The following is a 22,216-nucleotide window of genomic DNA, read 5'->3' as shown; positions in this document are numbered from 1 at the left end:
AGGGTGAGAATTCCATAATTTACAAGATTGGCAATTATTCTAATGCCATTGTTTTGTGAAATCCTACAGTTTGGGGTGGCTCAGCTAAGGAAATCTATAGATTAGTTATATGGTTTGATTAAATTAACCCACTCAAAGAGAGGTGGATTTTTAAAATTCCTGAAAAGAGAATATTGACTGAAGATGATACTAATAAGGCGAGCAGTGGTAGATCACAGCAAGAGAAGTTTGAAACTGCTACTCTGAGGCCTTCATCAGCCACATTTCAAATTAACATAATAACAACCTAGTCAGATCAATGAAGAATCAGACAAACCAAAAGACAGACTAAATGTAATGGAGTATTTGGATTCTGCGGTAATTGGATTCTGGAACAGAAACAAAAGACTTCAGTAGAAAAACTGGTAAAATCCTAATAAAGCTTGATTAATAGTATTTATCAGTGCTAATTTCTTAGCTTTGATAAATGGTTGCTCACATAATTAACACTAAGAGAAACTGGGTAAAGGATACAACATGAACAGTCTGTACTATTTCTGTTAATTTTTTGTAAACTAAAATCATTCTAAATAGAAACCTTATTAAAAGTTTAAGGTGAACAGATGACAAGCAGTTATAAGACAACCTAAAAATCCTGGAAATAAGAAAAAATGGCAATTAACTACAAAGACACTTGAAATTCTAACTAAAGAAAATTACTTAATTTGTACACTTTTAATAATTTTATTTTTCTTCTGTTAAAGATATTAATTATATATTCATAGATATCTTTAAAAATATTTTAGATGGACTTTTTTCCAACTTTATTAAGGTATGATTGACACATACAATTGTAAGATTTACAGAGTGCACAACGTGATGATTTGCTACACTTATACACTGTGAAAGAATTCCCATCGAATGAACACATCCATGATCTTGTGTGTGTGAGAACATTCAAATTCTGCTTTCTTAGTAAATTTAAATTTTTGATTATACAATACAGGTTACAAACTATAGTCACCAGTTTATACATTAGACCCAGATCTTCTTCGTCTTATAACTGAAAGTTTTGAACATTTTGAAACTTTCTACTGCTATATGATTTTCTTGCAAAAAATGTTTTACCTTACCTACCAATCTATCAGATATTCACAGTTAAAACATATATTGTCAATAAGTAAAATAAATGAAAATAAGTGGGAATTTATAACTCAAGAAAAAAGGAGTCAACAATAGATCAGTTATAACTGATTCATGGCCTTCTCCTGTTCTGTTTTTCAAATAGGATTAACTTGTCTAAGACAACATTATGATTAGGTGATGATGGGGAGAAAAGGCAATTGAATTAGTAAGAAATGTGACTGTATTACCACCTCTTCCTTCATTAATCAAGCAACTCTTCCTCCAAATCCTGTTTAAAACTCTGATAATCCACATTATCAATAAATTGTAATGGTATTTTTAGAAATCCTTTCCAAAATTTGGAAAAAGATGTTATGGCTAAGACATGTTCATACTAGTAAATCTATTCCTAGGAATTCACTGCAGAAGATATGAAATCCATTTTTTTGTAGATAAGGATATTTACCATAGCATAATTCACAATGCCAAAAAAAAAAAACCAAAAAACAAAAGAAGTGACTTGTAAACATCTCCAGAAGTGTTTATTTCCATTTGATTGAATATTATTCAAGCCTGATAATCCTGTTCCAAATATTATGTAAGGGTGTGGAAACACATTTAGGATTTTTTAAAAAAATGAATCTAATGTATACAAGCAAGATAAATTAAATAGAAGGAAACAAACAAACAAAAAGAACCCCAACAGAACATGAACTTATTCTAAGCTGTATTTTCCTCATTTGGAAAATGGAGATAATGATACTGCCCACCTCAGGAGAGTTGTGAGAACTACAAAATGCTTAGGAAGCCAGTCTGATCTAATACCTTGCACATAACAAGAATATGTTGACTGAAGATGACAAGTGCCTTTGGAAAACCTCATTGGACCCTGGCTGCTGGATGGGCTCTGGGACGTTATTTTAGCAAAGAACTGTAGCTGGCCAGAGCTTGAAGGAGAAACTTCCTAAGGTAAATACAGGATTCCCCAAAATGCAGGAGGTTCCAAAAGCAATGCCTGCCACTGAAGTGTCTGCCTCTTGGAGTTATCTAGGTCAAGTACACCCAGAAGCCCCCTCCTTCCTGACACACTGATCTCTGTTTGCAAAGAGAATTAAGAAGGAAAATTATTTCTCCCCAGTTGTTCATCTAGCATTCTGTCATCCTTTCATATTGCTCTTTGTCCTCCTTTTACCCTTCTTTCTTCTCTCAGTTACAACTGCCCTACCATCTCCCTCCTAGTCTATTACAGTAACACTCCTGTTTATATCCTTATCTCTAGTCTATTTTTGCCCCACTGGATATCAAGTCTCCCCTCTTACTACCAGATGCATTTTCTAAAATTCAAGTCTGAGCAATTCATTTCTTTTTTAAAAAAACTTTTTCTTTTTTTGGCTTCCTATTTTTCACAGGGTGAAATTGATTGGTGCAGCGTAAACACTTTTATCATGGAATCTCAATATGCTTCTCGGATGCATTTGAGACCAATCTCACCAGTCTATGCTTTGCTTTTCTAGTACAGAAAAACTGCTTTTCCTTGAACACACTCTTAGATATGCCTTGCCAAAAGAACAAGCTGATTCTGTCTCTGGAAATCTCTAACCCTATTCTTCTGTCTTGTGAACACTTGCTTAATTTTCTAATGTGAGAAATATGGCCTCTTCCAGGAAGCTTTCCTTCCCTTCCCCCAAAAAGATTATTCTTTTTTTTTTGTTGTTGTTGTTTTTGCCTAAAAAACCCACAAAACTATTACTAAACTTCACGGCATTGTAATTGATTGCTTTGTGCCTTTCTCTAACACAGAGCTTCTAGAAGGGCTCTCTGTTATTTATCAATATCCCCAGGCCAAGAGCAGTATTTCATACATAGTAGGCCCACAGCTGGTGGTTGCTAACGTGATTGACAAATGCTTTTAAAATTTATTTTTATTTTTATTTTTTTGGCTCATGTGCGGCATACGGAAGCTCCTGGGTCAGGGATAGAATGTGAGCTGCAGCTGTGACTTACGTCACAGCTTCGGCAATCCCAGATCCTTAATCTGCTGCACAGGGCCAGGGATCAAACTCATGCCACTGCCACTAACACGCTGGATCCTTAACCTGCTGCACTACAGTGGGAGCTCTGACATGCTTTTTGAATGGCTGCAATGTATAGAAACCTCCCACAATTAACATGCATAAGAAGGTGCCTCCAGAAGGTCCTAGGTAAAATGAAAATGTTACTTGAGTAGCATTTACTCTATTAGTGTGAAATATCTATCAAATTTGATTTTTATTAGTTAACTTACCTATGGCATATAAAGGTGTTACTGGCTTCAGGCACAGATAGATATGGATACCTAAAAAGTCATAAAAACTCTTTCTTTTGTGTCTTTTCTATTGACTTCATTCTCAGGCCCACTTGGTGGTACACACAAGAGCAATGGCCCTTAAGGACTTATGTCCTCCCAAATAACAAGCCATGAGAAAATCCTTATGTTCTGACAACTAATAAGTATAAAAATTATGTGTGATTCTTACTTGGTCAAATACAGGTCAGGCCTCAGTCTCTAAAGGAATCAATGTCTTCACTCTGATTTACTAGGCAGAGGTCAAAGACAAATAAAAACCTATGGAAAGAGAGAAGAATGGTGGTTTTCTAAAGGGGAATTTTTATTAAAATGAGAATGAGAGAAAGAGAGAACTATGATATGTTGGACAAACAAAAAAAGAGTTACCTGCCACAGAGATGTTAGCCAAAAAAGATATTTCTTTAACACCATAAATGGATAAGAGGTCCCTTTTGCTCCATGTGTCTTCAAGGCCCATGTCAGGTAGAACTCCCTTCATAGAGTCTTCCCTGAGACCCCAGGAAGCAGAAGTCACTTGCAGCTGTGTTCCCCAGCACCTGACTGTGCTTCTATCCTTGTAAAAATCACATACCACTGCAAATGTTTGTTTGCTATTGTCTGCCCCAAAAGACCATGTGCACCTAAGGGGAGGGTCAGTCTGTATGTTCCTCTTCTTGTGTATCTTCAATCCCTTACTGAACATGCCTCATACAGCCAGCCTCTTTAGCAGTGTTTGCTCACCAAGGCATGGATATCGAGGGATACAACTTGAGGAAAAGTAGGAGTTGTTTGATACCCAGGGTGGTTCTGTCTACCCCATGAGACTGAGGCCATTAACATTTTTCTGACCACCTACTATTTTCTTGCACCCCGCAATGATATATTAAATAATAAAGTGGCTAAAATTTATATAAATCTGATTAAAATTACAGATCTGGACATTAGCTAAGCAAGTTATCTACTTTTTCTGAGCCTCCAGTTTATCATATATGAAGCAGGGATTACACCATCCATAAAAATAGCAACATAAAAACAAAATTATTCCTACAATCTCTGTATAGTCTCCCTACAGAGTCCTCTTGGAACAGACTGCCAGGCTGGCTTACTTTTTATCCAGGCTATCACTTCATGACACTGTTTTGCCTGAATATTCTCTATTTTGACTTTCTCATGATCCTTATGATTCATTTCATATGTGGTCAACCTGCATGTGTTAAAATTTCTTCGGCACACACATCTTCCCAGTGGGTATAATGAATGTGTTTCTTTCACTGTGCTGGGAATAGAAGCTGGTGAGTGTTGACTGTAGGATTCTGAAATGAAATCAGGCACCCTATCTACCCAGAAATCTCAGATATGGGAAGGATTTGGGTAATGATGCACCCAGGGAATCAAGTGTTGTCCACTGCTTTGGTAGGATTATTGCAAATGACAGAAATCCAGATCTAGAAACTCACAAAAAAGGTATATTAGCTAGTGTAATTAAAAGTTCAGAGTGATAACAATTGTCTGATTTCTTTCTCTTCTCTCTCTCTCTATTCCTCTCCACCTTTGATCTGTTCTTATTAGCTTTATTCTTCTTCAGACTCTCCATATGGGCAGAAAAATGAAAGAAACCTAATTATAGGAATGAGATCACTAGGCAATTTAAACTAACTCCTGACTTATGCTCTCCTGAATGCACATGATGCCTTGCCTAACCTGTTGATTCTTTCCCTAGATAAAAAGCAGAATAAAGAATTAAGCAGTTAAAAAATGACTAGCTCTCTACCCACAACAGTCCTTTTAGCAATCCTGCAAGATCACCTGGGCAAGATAACATCTAAAGACTCAGCCAGCCCGCATGCAATGAAGAATGATACAGAACCCCAACCTCCTGCCTTGATGATTCACTTAGATTCTTCCTGCTTTTTCTCCTTTAAAAACTGACATAGCTGAGCAGAATCTTTGGAGTTGGTCTTAGGACATGAGTTTACCTTTTCCCCAGATTGCCAGCTTTTCTGATTAGAGCGCTTTTCCTTTCTACTGACATTTGCCTCTCAAATTATTGCCTTTTGAGCAGTGCAAGCAGCTGAGTCTGGTAACACTTCTTGTCTTGTGCTTCCTCTCTATCCTACCCCTTCGCTTGAAGGATCAACTGGTAACACTTCAGGTTTCCATCTCTGCTGCCTGGCTTCTTATTTATTCCCCTTGTCTTCCCCAAGGATTGATGATGGTCGATGACTCTCCCCAGGGGTGTGACCCTAATACATCTGTGCACCGCTCTTTATCAGGACCCTTGGGTCTCTGAGTTCATCATGCTGCATCAGAATGAAGCACTCCATCTTCCATCTGAGAGAATGATTTCTCACTCCTGCTTTGTTTTGAAAGGACTCACTTAATATGTATTTTTACATTTATGTACGATAAAATGGACTCTTTTGGGTGTACAGCTCAATGTGTTTGGACAAATTCACAGACACATGTAACCATGACCACCATCAGGACAGAATACAGAGGAATTCATTTTTGAACTACCTCTATTTGGTCAGCGATATTTAGTTCATTCCTTATTTTTGTTTCTAGTATTTATCTTCCAATCACAGCTTCTGATCAGGGTGAGAGATCCAGTGTAATTAAAATAATTTGTTAAATTTTTTCCAATAGTAAAGGGATATAGAATTTTAATTGCCTTGGGCAGCCTGATTTCCCATAAGATATCATTCTTTTTCAATCCTTTTAAAATAATGGAAGCATCTCATGGATCCCTAATACTATTTTCAATGAAGTCTAGACTCAGGTTGGAAGGCTACTGAGTGGGTCTCATTGAGAACTGGGTAAAAATGCTTTCCTTAAATCCTTTGAAGTTACTCCAGGGGATCCCCCTGTGGGGGCACTCGGAAATAGTGGCAAAGTTTATAGCAAGAGTCTCAAAGATATGAAGTATTATTCTTGGCACAATATTAGAGAGTTTCTTCCATCATGTCATTTTGATGGTTAAGTTGGTATTGATCTTTACATTCTCAAATATCAAAACCAACTTGTCAGCGATAAAAAGAAAGTGGCCAGAGACCTCCTAGGAATTTCCTGCTAGAAAAAAAAAAAAATCTTGCTCTTTGCTGCCCAAATGCTCAGCATGTTAAACCTCATTTTGAATCAGTCTCTCAGACAGATAATGAGGTGGTAACACAGTGTAGGACTGTAATAGAAATGGACTGAGTGAAAAAGAATTTCTCAGAATATGAACTGAGATATGTATACAAAAACAGGCAGCAATCATTAATAAAATTCATTCTATGGTCTCCTTCTCAATCTGTCTTTCCTGCCTGGTTGGAAACTGGGATTTTTTAGAAGGGGATAACACATCAAACAACACATCTGCGTGTTTAATGAAGGTGTCAGACTGAAGTTGGGTTTTTAAATGGAAATCCTTTGGCAAACTGCAGTAAGGAGATAAGATGCTTTTTATGGATTGCAAGAATTTAAATACTTTGAGTTGCTTTCACAGAATGTCCTTAAGTTTTAATAATATCCAGACATTCTTATTTTGCAGTGGATGATTAAGGGGAAAATGTGTCATACATTGCCATAATTACAGAGAGACTGGCTATTTTGAAAATAAAGCAATGGGATTACAGTTTTTTGTTTTTTTTCCTTAATAGAAGTGAAAGGAAATTTGGAACCAAGCTCATCCTACTCCTTCATTTTATAGATAGCGGATTTCTTATTCTCTCTAGATAATTAAGTAATGACTGAGTCTAGCATGAAACTGGGTATTTGGGGATTATGACTTAACATCTGGGTAGAGAGGTGGTGCTATGTGTGTGTACCAGACAGGTAACCCATGGATTATGGGATTGAGCGTCTTTTGACATCTCTGTTTTGCACTGAATTCAAGAGGAAGGTTAAAGAATAGAGCAACTGGAGGTGGTTTTGATCAGAATGGTGGTCAATAAGTAAGACCTTAAATGAAACCATCAATTGGTGAAGCAGTTTTGCCTCGAGAAATCCTTGCTAAGAGCTATAATCATATCAATGAAAGAAAACAGGTAGCAAAGTGGGTTGTAACACTATATCCAACTTTCTTTGTACTAGATGGGCAACCCTGGGGCCACCTTAGTCTCTCTTTAGGCTTCATTTTATATATATGTGTATAAATGTGTGTGTGCGTGTGTGTGTGTGTGTGTGTGTATATATATATATATATATAGAGAGAGAGAGAGAGAGAGAGAGTGTGTGTGTTACCTATGCATACCAAACCAAAAAAAAAAAAATATATATATATATATATATATATCAATTCCAGTCAGCCCATCTCAATGTAAAATATACAGCAAAGCTTTTGGGGAAAAAAATGGAGGCGGATTTCTTTATGAATTTGAAGTAGGCAAATAATTCTTAGAAAAGACACAGAAAATGATGTGATAAATTGCACCACATTAAAATTAGGTATTTCTACTAAAAAAAATCACCCTTTTGAGTGAAGGAACAATCTACAGAATTGGAGACTATATTCACAATACGTACATCCAATAATGGAATTCAATTCAGAGTGTAGAAAACACTCCTACCATAAGCAAAAGGCAGATAGCAACCCAATTTTTCAAAATAGGTAAATTGAACAGTCATTTCTTAAAAGTGGATATTGAAAGAGCCAATGAACATGGGAAAAGTGCTTAACTATTATTAGGGAAATTCAAAATTAAAACCACAATATAATATGGTACACCCCAACCGTAATGGGTAAAATGAAAAAGACAGATAGCACCAAGGGAAGGGATTAGGTACATGAAGAAACTGGAAACTCATCTCCTGCTGGTTGGTGTTTACTTGGTGCAATTATTTGGGAAGAAATAATAATAATAATAATAATAAAATAACAACAAAGATAAATCTAAAGCTGAACCACAACAATAACAAAATACGTATTATGATTTAGTAATTTTTATCTCTAGGCATATAGGAATGTATATAAATATGTGAGACAAAAGTCATGTAAAAAGTGTTCATAGCAGCAGAGAGGCCAAACCAACCCAGATTTTTGTATACAACATAGAGGATAGTTCAATTGTATATTCATGAAAAGTACTACTATACAGCAAAGATCAGGAGAAAACTACAATGAAAACAGTGTGAATGAACCTCACCCAAAAAATGTTGAATAAAAGAAGCCAGTCCCCACATTACTGATTTAATTTAGATAAAATTAAAAAAAAAAATAGGTGAAACCAATCGACAGTGTTACTTACAAGTCAGGAGAGTAGTTATCCTCTATGAGGGTAGCGGCTAGAAAGGGGTGCATGGGGCTTTTTGGAGCTCTGCTCTGGTTCTGTTTCCTGATGTAAATGCTGGCTATGCAGATGTATTCACTTTTTAAATAAATCATAAATTTGTGTTCTTTCTTGTATATGTTATTTCTTAATAAAATTTGGAAACACAAGTGAGGGTATCAGAATACAGAATTTCTGAGATAATATTTATTTGTTTCCTGAAGCCTAAACAATGAACTAATTACAAAAAAAAAATTACTAAAGCCTAGTAAATAAACTAATTACAAACAATGATCCTGGGGAACTTGCTAAAACAACGGATTTCAGAGCTCTTTCTCCAGAAAACATTACTCTTAGGATAAGAAAAGGGCTTATTTTAAAATAAGCTACCTAAGTTATTCTAACTCAAATGGGCTCTTGGACCACACTTTGAGAAATGCTATAATAAGAAGTCTTTCAATGTTGATATTTTGAAGCCATGGGGCCAAGCTAGTCATAAAGATATGACGGATCTTCACTAAGATTTTTGATGGAAAGAGCTAGCATGAATGTACATCGTCATGTTGCCAACTTCAGGGTTTGCTGTTTTCAAGAGTGTTATCCTTGGGATGTTTTCCATTTAACAAAAGGCTTTATAGATACCGTAGAAGTACAGAATAGGGAAGAGGAGAGGTTCTGAAAATGCGTACGGAATCTTTATGCTCAGGTCATCACTTCCACTCTGGTGGTTGGCAAGAGTGGGCCAAAGTCATTAAACCATAAGCACTTTCATGGCACCGCTAGGAATGAATTCAAGATCCAGTGGAATACATCTTGGGTTGCTCAAGTCATTGGGATTATTTTCACATAGAAAGACCCCAGAAGGCAGAAGTGGGGTGATATGCATGACTCCGATACAGAGACACTCTTCCTGAAACTTCTGTCCTCTGTGACTGCCACTAGTAAGAATCTTCTATAATCCAGTGGTAGTGGTGGAGATCTCTGCATTTTGTGTAATTCTCTTGAGACAGGCAATAATAAGACAGGCAATATATTTTTCAGTAAAACACTTAGCATTGTTTATCTCATGAAATAAGTTTTTCATAGAATTCTATAATGTGCACATCATGGGAAGTGGCAGTTTAACGTATGTGCCAATTAAATAATTTCTTTGTTCTACACAAGTTCAGTATTACCATGATTTGCAGAAATGAAGAAGACATGCAAGACGAGGGAAGCAGTAAGGGGAAGTGGTCTCATCTACCAGACGACACTGGGAATATTTCTCCTTTGGCTGGAATTAGATGATGAGAAAACATTGCTAATGGTGCTATTTTTGTTTTTTATTTTCACATGTGTACTAATTAACATCTTTGACCAGCAGTAATATGTGTATTAATTTTAAAAGGAAAAAGATTAAGATTTTTAGATGGATCTTAATGAATTCTATGAATTTATGTACATCACTACTTATCTCCATTTCTCATTGTCTTGTTTCAAGACAAGAATGAAGTTTCTTTCTTCCATGATTCTTTTATTCACTATATATTGTCTTATTTTCTCTTGGCACTTGAGTGATCTTGCATCATTAATAAATTCTCTTTTTCCTCTATTTTCAATCTTTCTTCTCTTTGTGTGCTCTTATCAGCATTTAAACCCATACAAGTATTTTTAATTAAAAGAGTCTTGTTTAGGAGTTCCTGTCATGGTGCAGTGGTTAACGAATCTGACTAGGCACCATGAGGTTGAGGGTTTGATCCCTGGCCTCACTCAGTGGGTTAAGGAGCGGGCATTGCCATGAGCTGTGATGTAGGTCTCAGACTTGGCTCGGATCCCGTGTTGCTGTGGCTCTGGCATTGGCCTGCGGCTACAGGTCCAATTAGACCCCTAGCCTGGGAACCTCCATATGCTGTGGGTATGGCCATAGAAAAATAAAAAAAGACCAAAAAAATAAAAATATAGAAGAGTCTTGTCTAGTCTTTTTTCCATTCCTTGGTTTACCCTTGTATACTCTTCCCTGCTAAACTCCATGAAAGGATAGTCCAGTGAAAATGGAATCTCTACCCCATTGTTCAATCCCCAAGTGACTGGAGTCTCATTAATGCCTTCATTATATCTCTTAAGCTGCTCATTAAAACTCATCAAAGTCCTCCTAGTTAGTGAATCCAATAACTAATTTTCAATTGCTATCTTAATTTGATGTTTCTGGAACATTTAATCTTATTGATTTTTCCCTCTTACGGAAGTTCCTTTTTTCTTTGGGAATCACACCAGTTTTCCTGGCTCCCTAGTTACTTGCAAGAAGTAATTCATTTTCCATACCATAGGTTTCAATATAATGAAGGCACTCAACCACACCAGTTTTCCTGGCTCCCTAGCTACTTGCAGAAAGTAATTAATTTTCCATACCGTAGCTTTCAATATAACGAAGACACTAGGCCCTCTGCTCCTTGAAAGATGGTATGGTGAGAGAGCATACAAGTGATTTCCTTGTGACTCAGTCCTTTGCAAGACTAATCTACTCATCCTGGAGTTGACTTATCTGATTGGTGAGATGGCTGAGACCCTGGATTTTGCTTACCAGAGGGTAATTTCACAGCCCATAAAGGAAGTTTGTGACTTTCTTTTTCTGCCTACAGATGTGACTGACTCAAGCCCCTAGACTTAAGGTAGGAAATAGACTGTTCTCTTCACCATCTCGAAATCCCAGGTTCTCACTTTTCCACATATATGTATGACAGATCAGGACTATTAAAAATAGCCAAAATATACCCCTAATTTGGGGATTACTTTCTGAGACAGAGGGCTAGTAGGATGTCTTTACATTTTTGGCTTTAGTTTCCAGATATGCTTTTCAAACATTTAAGTTGGTATCACATCAGGTTAAGAAAACAGTGACTAGGTAATTCAAAATTCAATACAGGTTAATATACACAGACTTGCTGGATTAAACAAAAGATGGAAGAGCTGAAAGGTGTCAATAGAACCCAGGAGCTGTGCCTATCTGGTGGGAGCCAGAATCAGAGAGAAGCTGCTTCACGCCATAGAGAAAAGGATACTCAAAAGATAGATCATTGAGGATACTCAGCCATTATCTTAAAATGCCCCCAACAACAGAGAGGGAGGAAGAAAATTCTACTTCTTCCTTTCTTCTCTCCTCACCCCAATCTTCCATCAGGCACATACACCCAGATGCCCACTGACATGGTGGCAAGGGCAATATATCTTGCAGGATACATTACTGGTTGAATTTTAGGAAAACCCAACTTTCCTTAGAGTAGTATGTTTTAAGAGTTATTGGGGATGTATATAATGCTGATCTATTGATCCCCAGATGGTTCCCTGCATCTTTACTGTAATAATCTGAAGAAGTCAAAAGGTGAGTGAATTGCACTCCAAACTTTAACAGCTTCTCCTTGCCAATTTTGAGTGAGTGACCCCACTACTTTTACTTATACCTAAATGTTGACATAACCAAGACTGTTACTCAATTGCCATTCTAAGCTGACTTCCATATCTCTATGCCCAGCTTTGATCTTTCTCCTAAAGTTTAGTTCTATGACTTCAACCATCTGAGATATTTCTTTCCAAAATATCTCACTTGAGGGAAAAGCTAGCACGTTCAACTCAATGCATCCCCAATAGAAAGCATCTCCTTCTCTAATTTGTTTCTTTTCTTTTATTGCTTATCCTAATGAATGGTACCCACAGCCTTCCAGTTGTGCTATCCAGGATCCTAGAAATCCCTCTTACTCATCTTTTATACAAATCATTCAATTACTTAAAGGGCTGCCAATTATGTCATTCTAAGCATCTCTAAAACTCTGATTGCTTTACACTCTGATTGTCTCCCTCTCTCTCTGCTGCTGGTGCTTTTTCCAGCTTTTATCTTCTTTCATCTCTGTGATTGAAACACCTGTTAACTATATCCTTCTAGCCTCTTGTGCTTCATCTCCATAGTCCATCTTTGATATGAGCTATCAGCTTATCTTTTCAAAACAAACTTCTAATTATTTGACTCTCTTGCTTAAAATGCGTCGAAGAATTTCTAGGACTTTTAAAGAGAAAAATTTCCAGGCATTTATTACATCAACCAAAGTCCTTTCTGCCCTGCTCCAGCCAGCATTGGTTTTGTTTCTCACCACTTATCCCTATATGTGATATACTAACAAGTGAGCTGGAAGTAGAGTGAATAAGCACAAGAGCATTAGAAAATGAGGTCACACAGATAATAGAAAGTAGATCATGTGGGCCTTATAGGCCATGGGAAAGGTTTTAATTTGTACTATAAGTGAAATGGGAAGCTGATGCAAAATTTTGATGATGAAGTCATTGCTCTAGTTGCTGTATTGAGACTAGGTTAAAGGCAATCAAAGATAGAAACAAGAAAACTTATAGTAATCTAGGTGAAATATTAGTGCTCCAGACTGAGGTGCTGGCATTGGATGTGGAGAGAGGTGGCTGGATTCCTGCTGTATCTAGAAGGTAGGGCCAACGTGATTTCATGAAAGATTGGATGGGGGACATGTAGGAATGATGGAAGTCAAGAATCATTTCAAAGATTTTATCCTGAGCAATTGGTAGGCAGAGTTGTCATCAATGGGATGATGGAATGGGAAGGGATTCAGTTGGAACATCTTAACATGTTATTTGTTCAGTATTTGTGCAGAGATGGCTATGATACTGTGCAGTCTCTTGCCCTTTAAGACTCAGCTGAATTGTCAACTCCTCTCAGAAACTATAAGCGGAAATTGGGTTATTTTTATCTCTGTAATGGGTTTATTTTCTACATAAAATGGATTCACAAATTTAAGGTTTTTGAATAAATGAACAGATTAATGTAAAGAAAATTTTACTCTTAATGTGAGGACTAAATGAGATGAAGCAACCAACACAATGTCTTCTGAGAACTACTTTGCTCATAGTCCTGGGGTGGTTCACATCTGGTGACTCACTGAAGTGGGAAGAGAAAGGCTAGTCTATTTCAGACGAATGTGGGACAACTCTTGATGGGCCATTTTAATTACAGAAAATCCAAAAAGACTGGTCAAGTTTGTCACTGAGCTGGCATTTCAGCTTGACTTCTCCCTCTGCCCAATCCTGTTTCCTTTCGCTCTTTTTCACAGGTGTTGATGCCAAGACCACTCTAACAAAAATCAGCTTCCTGGAAAAATAAATCTGCCAATTTGGTGCCAGGAGTAATCTGAGATAGCAGGTGATAAGGAGATAGTTTGGACCTAGATCCCTAGCTGCCTGTCTGGCAATGAGCACTTACTAGTGGTAAGCAGAACAAAGATAGCACCCGGCACAAAGTGATGGACAAACTGTTAAACTTTTACTCATGGAGAGCTGGGATTGTACACTGGTGGAAAAGAATGAATTAGCTCCTGAAGTGTGTTGGCCCTTTGATTAAAATGGAGAATATAATAACAAGAACGATAGAAGAATATGGGCACCATTCTCTTTCTAAACAAATATATCAGAGGTGGAGAGTGGTTAATGGGTAATTCCAAGTCTGTTAGAAAGTCAGAGGTTCTTGTTTCTTGTAGCAAAACAGCAAAGCTAAGCAATATAGAAGGAGATCAGGATTTATTCTGCATGTTTACTTAAAATCAACCCAAAGGGTTAAAGATAGTCTGTGATGGAACAACTGGACATCCATAATCAAAAAAAAAAAAAAAGTGTATTTGGACAGAGAACTCACACCTTTCACAAAAATTAACTCAAAATGAATCATAGACCTACATGTAGGATACAAAATAAAACTCCTTGAGGATAAGAGAAAATTTAGAAAACCTTGGGTATGGCAGTGACTTTTTAGGATACAATACAAAATATATGATCTTTGAAAGAAATAGTTTATAAGCCAGACTTCATTAAAATTAAAATTTTCTGGAGTTCCCATTGTGGCTCAGAAGAAATGAACCTGACGAGTATCCATGAGTATATAGTTTGATCCCCGGTCCTGCTCACTGGTTTAAGGATCGGGTGTTGCCATGAACTGTCTTGTAGGTCACAGATACGGCTTGGAGTTGGCATTGCTGTAATTATGGTACAGGCCGGCAGCTGTAACTCCAGTTCAACCCCTAGCCTGGGAACTTCCATATGCCAAGAGTGCAGCCCTAAAAAGCAAATAAATAATAAAAATTAAAAATTAAACTAAATTTTTCTGATCTGCAAAAGACAATGTTAAGAGAATAAGATAAGAAATAGATAAGGAGAAAATTTTTTTTTTGCAAAAGACACATGTGATAAAAAACTGTTATCCAAAATACACCAAAAACAGCTTCTTAAAACTCAACAATAAGGAAACAAACAACCTGATTAACAAATAGGCCAAAGATCTTAGCAGATCACCAAAGATATACAGAGGGCAAATAAGGATATTTAAAAAATGCTCTACATCTTATATATTAAGACATTGAAAATTAAAATAGAAAGATACTACTATACACCTGTTAGAATGGCCAATAGTATAAAACACTGTCAATAACAGATGCTAACAAAAATGTGGAGCAATAGCAGCTCTCATTCATTGGTTGGTGAAAACTATGGCAACAGTAAAAAGATGAGTGGTTGCTAGGGGGTCCAGGATTGGGGAGATAAATAGGCAGAGTACAGAGGATTTTTAAGACAGTGCAATTATTCTGTACAATACTACAATGATGGGTATAAGTCATTGCATATTTATCTAAGCCAATAGAATGTACAATGCCAAGAGTGAACCCTAATGTGAACTACAGACTGAGGTGGATATGGCAATGTAGCTTCATTATTTGGAACAAATATACCACTCTGATGGGGAGGTCACATCCATTTGTTGGGGTAAGAGGTATATGAAACATCTCTGTACTCTCCTCTTAATTTTGCTGTGAACCCAGAACTGCTCTAAAAAATAAATTATTTTTAAGAAAAAAGGCAACTGGCACTATTTCTCATAGCCAAGAATAGAAACAACCTAAGTGGAGTTCCCGTCGTGGCGCAGTGGTTAACGAACCTGACTAGGAACCATGAGGTTGTGGGTTCGATCCCTGGCCTTGCTCAGTGGGTTAACGATGCGGCATTGCCGTGAGCTGTGGTGTAGGTTGCAGACGCGGCTCGGATCCAGCATTGCTGTGGCTCTGGCGTAGGCTGCTGGCTACAGTCCAATTCGACCCCTAGCCTGGGAACCTCCATATGCTGCGAGAGCGGCCCAAGAAAATGGCAAAAAGACAAAAAAAAAAAAAAAAAAAAAAAAAAAAGAAACAACCTAAGTGTCTATCAACAGATGAATGGATAAAGAAAATGTGATACACACACACACACACACACACACACACACACACACACACACAGAGGAGTACTACCCAGCCACAAATAGAATGAAATAATGCCATTTGCAGCAACATGGATGGTTTTAGGGATTATCATACTAAGTGAAGTAAGTCAGAAAGGGAAAGACAAATATATATAATATCACTTACATGTGGAATCTAAAGCACAACACAAATTAACTTATCTCCAGAACAGAAACAGACTCATAGACATGGAGAACAGATTTACAGTTGCCAAGGGGGAGATGGCAGGAGGAGGGATGGATTAGGAGTTTGGTATTAGATGCAAACTATACATATATAGAATGGATAAACAAGGTCCTACTATATATCACAGTGAACCATATTCAATATCCCATGATAAACCATAATGGAAAAGAATATGAAAAATTTTATGTGATAACTAAGTCACTTTGCTATACAACACGAATTAACACAACATTGTAAATCAACAATGCTTTATAATCAAACAAACAAACAAAACCAGGCAAACCTACTACTTGAAAGTCAGGGGAGAGAGGACAAGATGGCGGAGGAGTAGGGGGACACGCTCGCCCTCTCACACAAACACAACAAAAAAAGCACATCTACAGAAGAAATGACTCGCACAGAACAGCAACCAATCGCTGGCAGAGGAACCTAAACTCCAATAACGGCAAGAAGTTCGTGACATTATTGGGCAGAACGGGGAAAAGAGGAGAGTGAGAGAAGGTGAATCCGAGCGGGACGGGCGCTCCCGAAAGGGAACTGCGGAGGAGAAAGGGATCCCGCACCCTGGAAAGTCACCTACCCGGCGAAAGACCAAACGAACCGGAGGAATCTCCAGATGCAGAGAAGAGTGTAGCAGTAAGTTGGAGTACGGAAAAGCTGATCAAGAACCCAACGGACCATCTGAACTATGGGCACAGTCACCAAAAATTGAGACGCCTGGGTGGGGGCTGGGCACTGAATCCTCGGCTCCAGAGGTTAGTCCCCGGGAAAGGGCCGGGGGACGCCTGGGTGGGGGCTGGGCACTGAGACCTCGCCTCTGAAGGTTAGTCCCCGAGAGGGGGCCGGGGGGACACCTGGGTGGGGGCTGGGCACCGAGACCTCACCTCTGAAGGTTAGTCCCTGAGAAAGGGCCAGGGGATGCCTGGGGGGAGGCTGGGCACCGAGACCTCGCCACCGAAGGTTAGTCCCCGGGCTAGGGGGGCGGGGCAGAGCGGAAACTGCTTGGGAGGTCTAGAAACCATTTGACGGGGCAGAGACTGCCTCGGAGACTAGAAAACAAAGCTGTCGCAGAGGAAGGGAGCAATACTCTAGGAGCGGGGAAGTGGAAAGCCACATCAGAGGGAACCTGGGAGAAGAGCCTGGTCTGCGCCCGTGCTGGGGAGGGGAGAGAAGAAGGGGTGGGTCCCCATAGAATACCCCCCACGCCACAGCAAGCTTACAGGCCGGCTAGCTAGCTGAAAGCTGTGCTTCCCAGTGCATCCCCTTCCCCCCACCCCCGCCACGCCCTACGCTCTCACGGACCTGGGGCTGCCTGCCATCCAGGAGGGCTGGCCTCAACAATTGCCTGTAGCTTACCACCGCAGGGGCTGTCCCTGCACAGGCCTGCTTGCCCTTTGGAGGGGCTACACTTCCGCAGAGCAGCACCAAACACCACCAGCCCCCGAGAAAAGGCCTGCAGCCCAGAAAAGCTGCAACAAGCCTGGCCGAGTCGGGAAAAGATCTCAGATGTTTTTTCTGAGTTGGGCTGCCCTGAGGAGAAGCCTCTTGGGTCTCCAACGGCCCTGCTACCTGCCCAAGCCCCCAGGGGGTGCCCCACTCCCATGAAATAACTGCTCAGCACCACCAGCCCCCTGGAAGAGCCCCTGCAGCCCAGAAAAGCTGCAACAAGCTCGGCCAGACTGTGAAAAGATCCGCCTACATTCTCAGGCTGTCCTTCTGAGTTGGGCTGCCCTAGGGAAGAGCCTCTTAGGTTCTCAGTGACCCAGATAGCTGCTCCAGCCCCCAGGGGGTGATGCACCCCTGAAGAGCAGCTGCCCAACACCGCCAACCCCCTGCAAGAACCCCACAGCCTAAAAACACCAGAGCAAGCTCTGCATGACCAAGTGAAATCTGCTACCATCGTGGTGTGGACCTCCCAGTCCTGTCCGCCCACAGGAAGTCCTCCTTTGCTTCAAAGAAACACTGTTAGCCCCATCAACACTCCAGAAAAGCCACACTGCCTCAAAAAAGATTGACCAACAACGCCAGCCCTCAGGAAATATTCCACGGCAGTGACAAGGCAAACACTGCCCGATCACGGAGAGTACAACTCCCTCAGGAGAAAGAAAACAACAAGCAAGATGAAGAAGCTGAGAAACCACTCCCAGTCAAACCAACAGGAGAACTCACCTAAAACAGTCAACAATGAAACAGATCTCGGCAGTCTGACAGACCTGGAGTTCAAAAGAGAAATAGTGAAAATACTGAAGGAATTAAGAGAAGATATGAACAGTAATGCAGATACCCTCAGAAAGGAGCTAGAAAATATAAGGAGGAGCCAAGAAAAACTAGAACATTCATTTGCAGAGATGCAAACTGAACTAGGGGCAGTAAAAACCAGAATGAATAATGCAGAAGAACGAATCAGTGATATGGAAGATAGAATAATGGAAATCACTCAATCTGGTCAACACACAGAAAACCGAATCAAAAAACTGGAAAGCAATATAAGAGACCTATGGGATAATATAAAGCGGGCCACTCTACGAATAATAGGAATTCCAGAAGGAGTAGAAAAAGATAAGGGAATGGAAAATATATTTGAAGAAATTATTGCTGGAAACTTCCCAAGTCTAAAGGATACTGGATTCAAGATACAAGAAGCACAGAGGGCCCCAAACAAACTGAACCCAAACAGACCCACACCAAGACACATCATAATAAAAATGGCAAAAGTTAGTGATAAAGAGAGGATCCTAAAGGCAGCAAGAGAAAAACAGAATGTTACCTACAAGGGAACCCCCATAAGAATATCAGCTGATTTCTCTACAGAAACACTACAGGCCGGGAGGGAATGGCAAGAGATATTTAAAGTGCTCAAAGGAAAAAATATGCAACCTAGAATACTCTATCCAGCAAGAATATCATTTAAAATAGAAGGGGAAATAAAAATTTTTCCCAACAAACAAAAACTTAAAGAATACAGCAACACAAAACCCACGTTAAAGGAAATATTGAAAGGGCTTCTCTAAACCAAAAAGAAAGGAAGGAAAGGGAAGAAAAAAGAAAAGAAAAAAAAAAGAAGAACAAGAGGAAAAACTAGGACTGAGGAAACTGCAATCAGAGAGCAGTCACTCAAATAAGCCAGCATACAGATTTAATCATGAACATGCTTCAAATAAAATAAAATTAAAAAAATTAAAAAGAGTCATCAAAACCATAAAATGTGGGCAAGGGATGTTAGGAGGTAAATAACCCTTTTTGTTTGTATGTATGTCTCTCTTCTTAATTTTAATATAGTAATGAAGGGTTTGAACTTACAGGACCATCAGGCTAAAACACACAATTATGGGAAGGGGTTAGCATACTTAAAAAACAGGGCAACCACAAGCCAAAACCAAATATTGCATTTGTAAAAAATGAAAAAAAAAATACACTCAAGCAGATAATAACAGGAGACCATCCAACCAAAAAAAAAAAAAAAAAAAAAAAAAGAAAAGAAAGGAAGAATAGAGAACCATAGAATCAAATGGAACCCGAGGTTCAAATGGCAATAAAAAATCATCTATCAATTATCACCTTAAATGTCAATGGACTGAATGCCCCAATCAAAAGACACAGAGTGGCTGAGTGGATAAAAAGGCAAAAACCTTCAATATGCTGCCTACAAGAAACTCACCTTAGGACAAAAGATACATATAGATTGAAAGTGAAAGGGTGGGGAAAAATATTTCACGCCAATAGACATGACAGAAAAGCAGGAGTCGCAACGCTCATATCAGACAAAATAGACTTTAAAACAAAAGACATAAAGAAAGACAAAGAAGGATACTATTTAATGATTAAGGGATCCATCCAAGGAGAGGATGTTACTATCATCAACATATATGCCCCAAATATAGGAGCACCCAGATACATACAACAAATATTAACAGACATAAAGGGAGATATTGATGAGAATACAATCATAGTAGGAGACCTAAATACCCCACTCACATCAATGGACAGATCCTCTAGACAGAAAACCAATAAAGCAACAGAGATCCTAAAGGAAACAATAGAAAAGTTAGACTTAATTGATATCTTCAGGACACTACATCCAAAAAAAGCAGAATACACATTCTTCTCAAATGCTCATGGAACCTTCTCAAGAATCGACCACATATTGGGACACAAAGCGAATCTCAATAAATTTAGGAGCGTAGAAATTATCTCAAGTATCTTCTCTGACCACCATGCCATGAAATTAGAAATCAACTATGGGAAAAGAAATGAGAAAAAACCTACTCCATGGAGACTAAACAACATGCTACTAAAAAACCAATGGGTCAATGAGGAAATCAAGAAGGAAATTAAAAATTACCTTGAAACAAATGATAATGAAGACACAACCTCTCAAAATCTATGGGATGCTGCGAAAGCAGTGCTCAGAGGGAAATTTATAGCAATACAGGCCTTTCTCAAAAAAGAAGAAAGATCCCAAATTGACAACTTAACCCTCCACCTAAACGAATTAGAAAAAGAAGAACAAAAAAGTCCTAACATCAGCAGAAGGAAGGAAATTATAAAGATCAAAGAAGAAATCAATAAAATAGAGACTCAAAAAACAATAGAGAAAATTAATAAAACCAAGAGCTGGTTCTTTGAAAAGGTGAACAAAATGGACAAACCCCTGGCCAGACTCACTAAAAAGAGGAGAGAAAGAACCCAAATAACCAAAATTATAAATGAAAAAGGAGAAATCACAACGGATACAGCAGAAATACAAAAAACCATAAGAGAATACTATGAACAACTGTATGGCAACAAGTTTGACAATCTGGAAGAAATGGACAATTTTCTAGAATCTTACAGCCTGCCAAAACTGAATCAAGCAGAAACAGACCAACTGAACAGACCGATCACTAGAAATGAAATTGAAGAGGTCATAAAATCACTCCCTACAAATAAAAGTCCAGGACCAGATGGCTTCACAGGTGAATTTTATCAAACATATAAAGAGGAATTGGTGCCCATCCTCCTTAAGCTCTTTCAAAAGGGTGAAGAAGAAGGAATACTCCCAAAGACATTCTATGAGGCCACCATCACCCTCATTCCAAAACCAGACAGAGATACCACCAAAAAAGAAAACTATCGGCCAATGTCATTGATGAATATAGATGCAAAAATTCTCAACAAAATCTTAGCCAACCGAATCCAACAACATACCAAAAAAATTATACACCATGACCAGGTTGGGTTCATCCCAGGTTCACAAGGATGGTTCAACATACGCAAATCAATCAGCATCATACACCACATTAACAAAAAAAAGGTCAAAAATCATATGATCATCTCAATAGATGCAGAAAAAGCATTTGACAAAGTTCAACATCCATTCATGATCAAGACCTTCGCCAAAGTGGGTATAGAGGGAATATTCCTGAATATAATCAAAGCCATTTATGATAAACCCACAGCAAATATAATCCTCAATGGGGAAAAACTGAAAGCCTTCTCACTCAAATCTGGAACAAGACAGGGATGCCCACTCTCACCACTGCTCTTCAACATAGTTTTGGAAGTCCTAGCCACAGCAATTAGACAAACAAAAGAAATAAAAGGCATCCATATAGGAAGAGAAGAGATCAAACTGTCCCTGTATGCAGATGACATGATACTATACCTAGAAAACCCTAAGGACTCAACCCCAAAACTCCTTGAACTGATTAATAAATTTAGCAAAGTAGCAGGATATAAGATTAACATTCAGAAGTCAGTTGCATTTCTGTATACCAGCAATGAAACTTTAGAAAAGGAATACAAAAATACGATACCTTTTAAAATTGTACCTCACAAAATCAAATACCTCGGAATACTCCTGACCAAGGAGGTAAAGGACCTATATGCCGAGAACTATAAAACTTTAATCAAAGAAATCAAAGAAGATGTAAAGAAATGGAAAGATATTCCATGTTCCTGGATTGGAAAAATCAATATTGTGAAAATGGCCATACTACCCAAAGCAATCTAGAGATTCAATGCAATCCCTATCAAATGACCCATGACATTTTTCA

General features: G+C 38.6%; 1 long non-coding RNA gene across 1 annotated transcript in view; it reads right to left on the bottom strand.

Annotated features, from left to right (window-relative positions):
- LOC146402259 (uncharacterized) overlaps positions 1–22,216 on the bottom strand; it is a 528,845-nt gene that overhangs the window by 22,790 nt on the left and 483,839 nt on the right. The gene's annotated exons all lie outside the window — the stretch shown is intronic.

This window comes from Sus scrofa, chromosome 6 (assembly GCF_054392235.1).
Source record: "Sus scrofa isolate SSC_HxYL_T2T_F1_AM1 chromosome 6, Sscrofa_HxYL_maternal_Yorkshire_Landrace_v2.0, whole genome shotgun sequence".
Taxonomy (NCBI): Eukaryota; Metazoa; Chordata; class Mammalia; order Artiodactyla; family Suidae; genus Sus; species Sus scrofa.
Note: the sequence above shows the minus strand (reverse complement) of the source record. Positions and strands in the feature narration are given on the sequence as shown.